The 11,582-nt window shown below is 43.3% G+C and overlaps 1 protein-coding gene across 2 annotated transcripts in view; it reads left to right on the top strand.

The window, feature by feature from the left end:
* The first annotated feature begins 6,823 nt into the window (after positions 1-6,823).
* Positions 6,824-11,582, top strand: part of rnf144aa (ring finger protein 144aa) — an 80,775-nt gene continuing 76,016 nt past the window's right edge. The window contains exons 1-2 of one of the 2 annotated variants that reach the window (XM_061895884.1): positions 6,824-7,193; positions 7,333-7,389. The gene's annotated coding sequence lies outside the window, so the exon portion shown is untranslated. Of the gene's footprint in view, positions 7,390-11,582 lie in introns of both variants that reach the window. The other variant, XM_061895883.1, reaches the window with a different exon arrangement.

Raw genomic sequence — 11,582 nt, 5'->3', positions numbered from 1 at the left:
CTTAGTTGTGATTTCCCTCTGCATGAAAGTAAAAAAAATAGCATATATTAATGCAGTATGAACAAGAATGTTTTAATGTAGACACAGAATCATAATACTGCTGTGATTACATGCATTAAGTGTTCATTCATGGTTAAGGCAAAATATCGAGATATATATCGTGTATCGTGACATGGCCTAAAAATATAGAGATATTAAAAAAAGGTCATATCGCCCAGTCCTATGAGAAGCTCATACTGTATTGTGAAATTTCCAAATGTTATTGATCGCACTGAACAGCACATATTTTTCCTAGAAGACAGGAAAAAGGAAAAAAACAACTATTAAGATATCTTATCCGTTTTTGTTTTTTTTTTTATGAAGAAAGGAGGACTTAAAGATGCTATTTCAAGACATTTTTGTTTTTCGTAGAATTTTCGGCTGCCTGGCAAATCGTTTGAGTTTCTGTATGGATCGGGTAGTGACAGTCAATAAAAAACATTAGGACAGTGACCATCTAGAAAGACTGTAATCTTAATATGTAATGTGTGTTTTGTATGTGGTGTTTCTATTACATTGCCATTTAAATAAAGATTATTCAAAAAATTCAACCCATGGTATCAGTGACAGCGTGCACGAATGCAACTGGCGTATGACTGCCGTAAAGTAAGTTGACAGGAAGGGACAAGCGGGGAGTGAACCTATTTTTTGGGGGGGGTTTAACAATTGAACACACAAACGGTGTATTTATACAGGGTACAAACAAAATTAAGGCATTTCCAATACAATGCTATATTTTTCTGCATTTTACAACAGTTTGAGCAATTTACAAAGTAATTTGAAATACATCAAATAAATACAATCCTCATACAAAGAAAATAAAAAAACAGACAATATAATTGTAGATATAAAAAAGCGGGGCTTATCTAGAACACCTTTTATTTATTCAAGGAAGACAACATTTTAAGGCATGGGTTCTTATCCTTTTTGATACCAGGGTTCACCTTTTCCACTACAGAGGAACCACTCAAATATTAACACTTAATTAGTAACCTACTTACAGTTTGTCTATTGATATGAAACCATGTGTTAATTACCAAATATTATTTATTTAACACATAAACCTTAGCCTTAGGTCAGGCTGATTAGAAACATAAGTACCAACCAAATATACTGCATGAGAAGGGACTAATTTTTTAATGACGAAAAATTACCACCCACAATGGATTAACTCGCTGGAATATGAAGACAATATAACATAAATCAATAAACATGGATGCATATGCAAAAGTGAAATACATTTATCTGTACAGTAATTTATTTATTTATATTTGCACCTGATTGCTCTTTTATCCTGCACTACAACAAGCTAATGCAACCAAATGTTGTTCTTATCTGAAATGTAAAGTTCAAATTTGAATGACAATAACAAGAAGTCTAGAGAAGTGTGAATTGTGAATTATATTTATGTAGCACTTTTCTCTAGTGACTCAAAGCGCTTTACATTGTGAAACCCAATATCAAAGTTACATTTTTAAACCAGTGAGTAAAGTCTAAGCCTTAGTCTAAATGTGTTCCTGTACAGTATTCATCCAGCTATGGTCATGTGGTGATTGATTGATTGTAACATTTATTAGTAGAATGCACAGTACAGTACATATTCCGTACAATTGACCACTAAATGGTAACACCCAAATACGTTTTTCAACTTGTTTAAGTCGGGGTCCCCGTTAATCAATTCATGGTACAAATATATACTATCAGCATAATACAGTCATCACACAGGTTAATCATCTGAGTATATACATTGAATTATTTATATTATTTACAATCAGGGGGGTGAGATGTGGAGGGGGTTGGGGCGGGAGTTTTAGGTTTGGTTTAAATCAACACTTCAGTCATCAACAATAATATCATCTGAGAAATGGACATTGTAACAGTGTAGGTCTCACTTCGTAGAATTTGTACAGCGAGCAGTGAACATAGTGAATTCAGAAAGCATAAGAACAAATATATACATTTGATTATTTACATTTGATTATTTACAATCCAGGGCGGTAGAATGTGGAGGCAGGAGGGTATTAGACTAGGGTTGTAGTTGCCTGGAGGTGTTCTTTTAGTGCGGTTTTGAAGAAGGATAGAGATGCACTTTCTTTTATGTCTGTTGGGAGTGCATTCCATATGATGTGGCATAGAAGGAGAATGAGTTGTCTATGTCTAACCTTTGTTAGAGCAGAATCTGTGTTTAACGTGGTTTGTGGAGCTCCCCCCTGGTGTTGTGGTTATGGCGGTCATATACGTAATGGAAGTAGTTGTACATGTACTTCGGTACCAGGCAGGTGTAGCAGATTTTATAAACTAGGCTCAGTGCAAGTTGTTTTACTCTATCCTCCACCCTGAGCCAGCACACTTTGGAGAAGTGGGTAAGAGTGAGGTTTGATCTGGGGTGGAGGTCTAGGAGTAACCTGACAAGCTTGTTTCGGGATGTTTGGAGTCTAGATTTGAGGTGCTGGGGTACCAGGAGGTGCATGCGTAATTGAAAAATGGTTGAATGAGAGTTCCCGCTAGAATCTTCACGGTGCTTTTGTTGACCAGAGAGGAGATTCTGTAGAGAACTCTCATTCGTTGGTTGACCTTTTTGATTACTTTGGTTGCCATTTTATCACAGGAAAGATTAGCCTCTAGCATGGAACCTAGGTAGGTGACCTCATCTTTCCTGGTGATAACAAAGTCACCCACTTTAATAGTGAATTCACTGACGTTCTTAAGGTTGATTTGGGACCTAAATAGGATGGATTCAGTTTTACCTAAGTGTATGGATAGCTTATTGTCAGCGAGCCAGGTGCAAATTCTACAGAGTTAAGCACTTAAGATTTTTTTCCACCTGTGACAAGGCCGAGTCATCCGCAAACAGGAACAATTCACATTGTTGGGGCATAGAAGGAGAATGAGTTACATAATTTATGGTATTTTGAGAGGTAATCGTTGACGCCGGAGATCACTGAAGGCCTAGGTGGGAAACACACCATCTTGAGTCAGCGAATATTTTTAAAGGTGCTTTGGTTGGTCCTGGAACAACTCCGCCCACCTGGACCCACTCCAATTCGCCTACCAGACCCGACTGGGAGTGGAGGACGCAGTCATCTACCTGCTGAACCGAGCCCATACCCACCTTGTCAAGCCTACGAGCAGTGTGAGGGTCATGTTTTTTTACTTCTCCAGTGCTTTCGATACCATACGTCCTGGGCTACTGGGTGTGAAGTTGGAGAAGATGCAGGTGGGGGCCCCCTTGGCGTCCTGGGTTGTGGATTACCTGACTGACAGACCACAGTACGTTCGACTGCAGGACTATGTGTCTGACAGACTGGTCAGCAACACCGGGGCCCCGCAGGGCACAGTCCTCTCCCTCTTCCTCTTCACCATCTACACTCAGTCAGAGTCCTGCCACCTTCAGAAATTCTTTGATGACTCTGCGATAGTGGGGTGTATTGAGGATGGTGATGATGAGGAATACAGGGCACTGTTGGAGGACTTTGTCACATGGTGTGGAAAGAACCACCTTCCAGCTCAATGCGACAAAGACCAAGGAGCTGGTTGTGGACCTGGGAAGGAGGAGGAGTACTTTGGCGACCCCTGTTTCCATCAGGGGGGTGGATGTGGACATGGTTGAGGACTATAAATACCTCGGTGTACACATCGACAACAAGCTGAGGCCCTCTACAAGAAGGGACAGAGCCGCCTCTACTTCCTCAGGAGGTTAGGATCCTTCAACGTCTGTACAAAGATGTTGAAGATGTTCTAGGAGTCGGTGGTGGCGGGCGCCTTCTTGTACGTCGTGGCCTGCTAGGGCAGTGGGCTGAAAGTGAGGAACATATACAGACTGGACTAGCTGGTAAAGAAGTTCCAGTAATGTGGTGGGAGTGGAGCTAGACTCTCTGGCGGTGGTGTCAGAGAGAAGAAGTCTAGCAAAACTCCTAGCCATTATGGACAACACCTCCCACCCACTACACACGGACCTTGCAGAGAGAATGAGCACGTTCAGTGGAAGGCTCAGACTCCCAAAATGCAACACAGAACGACACAGGGGGTCCTTCATACCGACAGCCATCAGACTGCATAATGCATATGTTCCTTCTTGACTGTAGTTATATGTAGAATATATGTAGAATATATTTATATTATTCATAAATTATATATAATATATATATCCATCCATCCATTTTCTGCCACTTATTCCCTTTGGGGTTGCGGGGGGTGCTGGTGCCTATCTCAGCAACAATCGGGCGGAAGGCGGGGTACACCACGGACAAGTCGCCACCTCATCGCAGGGCCAACACAGATAGACAGACAACATTCACACTCACATTCACACACTAGGGCCAATTTAGTGTTGCCAATCAACCTATCCCCAGGTGCATGTCTTAGGAAGTGGGAGTAAGCCGGAGTACCCGGAGGGAACCCACGCATTCACGGGGAGGACATGTAAACCCCACACAGAAAGATTGGCTGGAATTGAACCCTGACTACTCAGGACCTTCGTATTGTGAGGCAGACGCACTAACCCCTCTTCCACCGTGAAGCCCCATAATACATTATATTATATCATATGGTCACTGGTTCAAATCCCACCTGGAACCAACCTCGTCACGTCCGTTGTGTCCTGAGCAAGACACTTCACCCTTGCTCCTGATGGTTAGCGCCTTGCATGGCAGCTCCCTCCATCAGTGTGTGAATGTGTGTGTGAATGGGTAAATGTGGAAGTAGTGTCAAAGCGCTTTGAGTACCTTGAAGGTAGAAAAGCGCTATACAAGTACAACCCATTTATATATTATTATTGTCTATTGTGAGCGAACTGTGGTCCTGAATTTCCCGCAGGGATCAATAAAGTACTTTTCTATTTTGTGATACGGCATACTTGCCAACTCTCCCGGATTTTCCGGGAGACTGACGAAATTCAGCGCCTCTCCCGAAAACCTCCCGGAAGAAATTTTCTCCCGGAATTCAGCCGGAGCTGCAGGCCACGTCCCCTTCAACTCCTTGTGGACCTGAGTGGGGACAGCCTGTTTTCACGTCCGCTTTCCCACTATATAAACAGCTTGCCTGCCCAATCACGTTACAACATCTACGGATTTGAATAAAAAACTGCACACACAAGGAGACGAAGCAGAAGAAGGAGGAAGTTACAGCCATGGCGACGCGGTCTGTAATAGAGTGATTTTATGTTGTCTGTTGCCATCTCCTGATGAATGTTGGCTATACCGTTATGTGGTTGCTTTTTGATTGGCCAACGATTTACGTGGTGTTAGGCACCTGACAGCAAGTGAGGGACTCTGTTCTGAAGCCCACAGTAAAGAGACATAACTTCATTACCTCGCCTGGTTATTGACTCCAACCCAATATATTACACCGTCGACAAACAAAATGAAGAAATAAATGGCAGAACAAAGGTTACTCAAATAGTGAAAGGTAAGTGTTGTGTTTTTTTTAGTAACCAGCAAGCACAGTACAGTTAGTAGTACAACTGTGTTTTTATCACTGTGTATTTAATAGGTGCCGTCTGAAATTCATCTATTTTATTCATATATATAATAAAATAAATATATATAGCTAGAATTCACTGAAAGTCAAGTATTTCATACATATATACATATGTGTATATATATATATATATATATATATATATATATATATATATATATGGCTTCACGGTGGCAGAGGGGTTAGTGCGTCTGCCTCACAATACGAAGGTCCTGCAGTCCTGGGTTCAAATCCAGGCTCGGGAACTTTCTGTGTGGAGTTTGCATGTTCTCCCCGTGAATGCGTGGGTTCCCTCCGGGTACTCCGGCTTCCTCCCACTTCCAAAGACATGCACATGGGAATAGGTTGATTGGCAACACAAAAAAAAAAAAATTGGCCCTAGTGTGTGAATGTGAGTGTGAATGTTGTCTGTCTATCTGTGTTGGCCCTGCGATGAGATGGCGACTTGTCCAGGGTGTACCCCGCCTTCCGCCCGATCGTAGCTGAGATAGGCGCCAGCGCCCCCCGCGACCCCAAAAAAGGGAATAAGCGGTAGGAAATGGATGGATGGATGGATGGATATATATATATATATATATATATATATATAATATATATATATATATATATATATATATATATATACATGAAATACCGTATTCCCTTGAATTGCCGCAGGGCATATAGTATGCGCCTGCCTTGAATTACTGCCAGGTCAAACTCGCTTCGCAAAATAATTAGCGCATGCTTAGTATTACCGCCTGGTCAAATTTGTGACGTCACAAGTGACACTTCCCCTGTCATCATTTTCAAAATGGAGGAGGCGGATTTCAATACCGGTAATTTGAAATCGCATAAAGGGAAAAAGATTAAGATCTATTCAGTAGGATTTAAGGTCCAAGCTTACATCAGACTCAAATTTTTACTGCATGGCTTTGGTAAGTGCCGGAGTGAGAAAAAGTTTTAAAATGATTAGCGCATGCTTACTTTTACCGCATGCCTTTGGTAAGCGCAGGAGTGAGAAGAGGTTTTAAATTAATTAGCGCCCGGGCGGCAATTCAAGGAAATACGGTATATATGAAATACTCTGGCGAATTGTAGATGTAAATATATTCCTCCCATCTTAACCACGCCTCCCACCCCAACCACGCCTCAACCGCGCCTCCACCCCACCCCCGACCACGCCCCCCACCTCCGAAATCGGAGGTCTCAAGGTTGGCAAGTATGTGGTATGGATGCTGTTTCCAGTGAATTAGGCGCTGTGGAAGGAGTGCGGTATGGTGCGATAGCATAGTTTGTCCAACAAGGGGCGCTGTTGGCGGTTAAAAGTGGCTGGTGTTTTCCTGTAAGCCTCCCTCTCTCTCTCTCTCGTTCTCGTTCTCTCTCTCTCTCTGGTCTTTAGATATGGCGTCCTTGCAGTGGCTTCATTCCCCGCCGAGTTTGGCACTACAATTGACGGCAACTAGGTGGTAACCGGACGGCACCTCTCTTTTCTCCAACCTTGCCTCTCTCTATTATTTTTATTTCCATAAAGGAGGACATTTGTGTGTCGCAGACACTGGCGGACATTGCGCACTCTTCACGGGAAGAGATAGCCGCTGCTGCTGTTGTTGTTGTGGTGATGCACCAGCAAGCCTGGGCTGGCACGCATCAAGACCACCATCCGGGAAGAATTGCTAGTTTGTCACAAGGCGAAGGTAATGGTGCTGATGTCTACAAGGACCATGGATGGGGACCAGCCCTCCTGAAATAACCCCCCCCCCCCCCCCCCCCCCCATCTCACTGGGCTGGCTGGACGCCCTTTTTTTTGTTTGTTTGTTGCTAAATCCAATTCAGGAGCTCATCTTCACCACTCCCGTCCTCCCCCAAACATCAAGACTGCTTTAGAGACAGGTAAGACTTGTTTCCTTTTAGACTTTTTGTTCTCACCGTGACAGGGAATTGTTCAAATCAGACATGCCATTTCAATTTAATAGTAGGCTGGGCAACACAACATTCCATTGGGGTGTACAGTAAATTGTTGTTTTTAATCTAAATAAGATGCCCCTTAAAGGCCTACTGAAATGAGATTTTCGTATTTAAACGGGGATAGCAGGTCCATTCCATGTGTCATACCTGATCATTTCGCAATATTGCCATATTTTTGCTGAAATGATTTAGTAGAGAACATCGACGATTAAATTCGCAACTTTTGGTCGCTAATAAAAAAGCCTTGCCCTTACCGGAAGTAGCAGACGATGTGCGCGTGATGTCACTGGTTGTAGGGTTCCTCACATTGTTTACAATCATGGCCACCAGCAGCTAGAGCGATACGGACAGAGAAAGCGACAATTTCCCCATTAATTTGAGTGGGGATTAAAGGGGTTTCACGGTGGAAGAAGGGTTAGTGCGTCTGCCTCACAATACGAAGGTCCTGCAGTCTTGGGTTCAATCCCAGGCTCAGGATCTTTCTGTGTAGAGTTTGCATGTTCTCCCCGTGAATGCGTGGGTTCCCTCCCCGGGTACTCCAGGTGTGTATGAATGATGGGTTCCCACTTCTCTGTGAGCGCTTTGAGTATCTAACAATAGAAAAGCGCGATATAAATCTAATCCATCATTATTATTATTATTATTACTCCGGCTTCCTCCCACTTCTAAAGACATGCACCTGGGGATAGGTTGATTGGCAACACTAAATTGGCCCTAGTGTGTGAATGTGAGTGTGAATGTTGTCTGTCTATCTGTGTTAGACCTGCGATGAGGTGGCGACTTGTCCAGGGTGTACCCCGCCTTCCACCCAATTGTAGCTGAGATAGGCGCCAGCGCCCCCCGCAACCCAAAAAGGAATAAGCGGTAGAAAATGTATGGATGGATGAAAGATTTGTGGATGAGGATATTGAGAGTGAAGTATGAGGGGAAAAAAAGGCGAGGGCAGTGAGAGCGATTCAGATTTTATTAGACACATTTACTAGGATAATTCTGGAAAATCCCTCATCTGCCTATTGTGTTACTAGTGTTTTAGTGAGATTATATAGTACCTGAAAGTTGGAGGGGTGTGGCCACGGGTGTGGTGACCGTCACTGTCTCCAGTGGGAGGAGGTAACAGTCCGCAGCTGCTGCAGGAGGACGCAAGCTCCGCTCATAACTACGGTAAGAGCCAACTTATTACCACAATTTTCTCACCGAAACCTGCCGGTTGACATGTGGTCGGGATCCATGTTCGCTTGACCGCTCTGTTCCATAGTAAAGCTTCACCTTCGGGAATTTTAAACAAGGAAACACCGGCTGTGTTTGTGTGGCTAAAGGCTAAAAGCTTCCCACCTCCATCTTTCTACTTTGACTTCTCCATTATTAATTGAACAAATTGCAAAAGATTCAGCAACACAGATGTCCAGAATAATGTGTAATTATGCGATTAAAGCAGACTACTTATAGCTTGGATCGGGCTGGAAAATAATGTCCGCTGCAACCCGAGATGTCAAACGCACGCGTCATCATACGAGTCATCATACCGCGACGTTTTCAACAGGACACTTGCGGGAAATTCAAAATTGCAATTTAGTGAACTAAAAAGGCCGTATTGGCATGTGTTGCAATATTAATATTTCATCATTGATACATAAACTATCAGACTACGTGGTCGATAGTAGTGGGTTTCAGTAGGCCTTTAAACAATATATTCCTGAGATGTATGTTAACTAATCTCCCATGATTGTCTTATTTCATTTCCTCTTGTAATGTTCTGCTTTTAAATCACCTAATACTGTGTTTTGTTGAGAACAAGTACAAAGATGGCCCACACTAAACAGAAACACCCTCCCTATCAGGCCCAGCGGCCATCAGCCAAGCTCCCACAGGAAAGATGAGTTTATTTAAAAGACTGAGGAGGAGGAAGATTGTGTTGATGCTCAGGGAAAAAAAAAGCTGGATGAATGCATGCCAGACCAAAGAGAGATGCATGATTTAAGTCAGTGGTTCTCAACCTTGTTGGAGGTACCGAACCCCACCAGTTTCATATGAGCATTCACCGAACCCTTCGTTAGTGAAAAACAAAATGTTGTTTTTTTTCAAATTCAAGAAAAACTTATGTTTTTTTTTTATTGGTGCACAAAATGAACTGTGCATGAACATCATCTTGTTCACAGAACAAAACCAACACAGTGCATGATTTCACAACAAATTACACACCTTACACACATCACCATGAATTGATTAACGTGGACACCGACTTAAACAAGTTGAAAAACCTATTCGGGTGTTACCATTTAGTGGTCAATTGCACATGATATGTACAGTACTGTGTAAACTGTACTGTTTCATATAATGTATTATCTTCCTTTGCAATCTGCTAGTAAAAGTTTCAATCAATCAATCAAAAAACGTGCAAATCAGATGAAAAATTTGAGGGAACATTGTTTGGGGGTATCCATAATACGCCGACAGGGAGAAGTTTTTATTTACACGATAATTCCGATGTGTCTATACTTCCGTGGCGGAGGCTCCGCCGAACCCCTGAGGCCGACTCTCCGAACCCCTAGGGTTCGATCGAACCCAGGTTAAGAACCACTGATTTAAGTACTGTATTGAGTATTAAGAACATTAAAAACCTACCGTGTTTTCCGTGCTATCGAACGCACAGGTGTTTTAAGACACACCCGCCAAATTTTAGAAGGAATAAATATGTTTAAATAAATATTGGCCGCGCCGGACTATAAGCCGCAGATACAGTATATACCGGTACACAACTTGCCCTCTAAGGTACTCGCCTGTGCAATCCCACAATGCTCACGCGTCCTCTGCGCACGGCAAATATACAGTGGGGCAAAAAAGTATTTAGTCAGCCACCGTATGTGCAAGTTCTCCCACTTAAAATGATGACAGAGGTCTGTAATTTTCATCATAGGTACACTTCAACTGTGAGAGACATAATGTGAAAAAAAAATCCAGGAATTCACATTGTAGGAATTTTTAAGAATTTATTTGTAAATTATGGTGGAAAATAAGTATTTGGTCAACCATTCAAAGCGCTCACTGATGGAAGGAGGTTTTGGCTCAAAATCTCACGATACATGGCCCCATTCATTCTTTCCTTAACAAAGATCAATCGTCCTGTCCCCTTAGCAGAAAAACAGCCCCAAAGCATGATGTTTCCACCCATATGCTTCGCAGTAGTTATGGTGTTCTTTGGATGCAACACAGTATTCTTCTTCCTCCTTACACGACGAGTTGAGTTTATACCAAAAAGTTCTATCTTGGTTTCATCTGACCACATGACATTCTCACAATCCTCTGCTGTATCATCCATGTGCTCTCTGGCAAACTTCAGACAGGCCTGGACATGCACTGGCTTAAGCAGGGGGACACATCTGTCACTGCAGGATTTGATTCCCTGTCGGCGTAGTGTTACTGATGGTAACCTTTGTTACTTTGGTCCCAGCTCTCTGCAGGTAATTCACCAGGCCCCCCCGTGTGGTTCTGTGATTTTTGCTCACCGTTCTCATGATCATTTTGACCCCACTGGATAAGATCTTGCGTGGAGTCCCAGATCGAGGGAGATTATCAGTGGTCTTGTATGTCTTCCATTTTGTGATAATTGCTCCAGTGGCTTCGCGGTGGCAGAGGGGTTAGTGCGTCTGCCTCACGATACGAAGGTCCTGAGTAGTCAGGGTTCAATCCCGGGCCTGGGATCTTCCTGTGTGGAGTTTGCATGTTCTCCCCGTGAATGCGTGGGTTCCCTCCGGGTACTCCGGCTTCCTCCCACTTCCAAAGACATGCACCTGGGGATAGGTTGATTGGCAACACTAAATTGGCCCTAGTGTGTGAATGTGAGTGCTAATGTTGTCTGTCTATCTGTGTTGGCCCTGCGATGAGGTGGCGACTTGTCCAGGGTGTACCCCGCCTTCCGCCCAATTGTAGCTGAGATAGGCGCCAGCGCCTCCCGCGACCCCAAAAGGGAATAAGCGGTAGAAAATGGATGGATGGATGGATGGATGCTCCCACTGTTGATTATTTCACACCAAGCTGCTTGCCTATTGTAGATTCACTCTTCCCAGTCTGGTGCAGGTCTACAATTATTTTCTTGGTGCCCTTCGACAGCTCTTTGTTGG

Source organism: Nerophis ophidion, linkage group LG03, assembly GCF_033978795.1.
Source record: "Nerophis ophidion isolate RoL-2023_Sa linkage group LG03, RoL_Noph_v1.0, whole genome shotgun sequence".
NCBI classification, from domain to species: Eukaryota; Metazoa; Chordata; class Actinopteri; order Syngnathiformes; family Syngnathidae; genus Nerophis; species Nerophis ophidion.
This window is presented reverse-complemented; position numbering and strand designations above follow the sequence as displayed.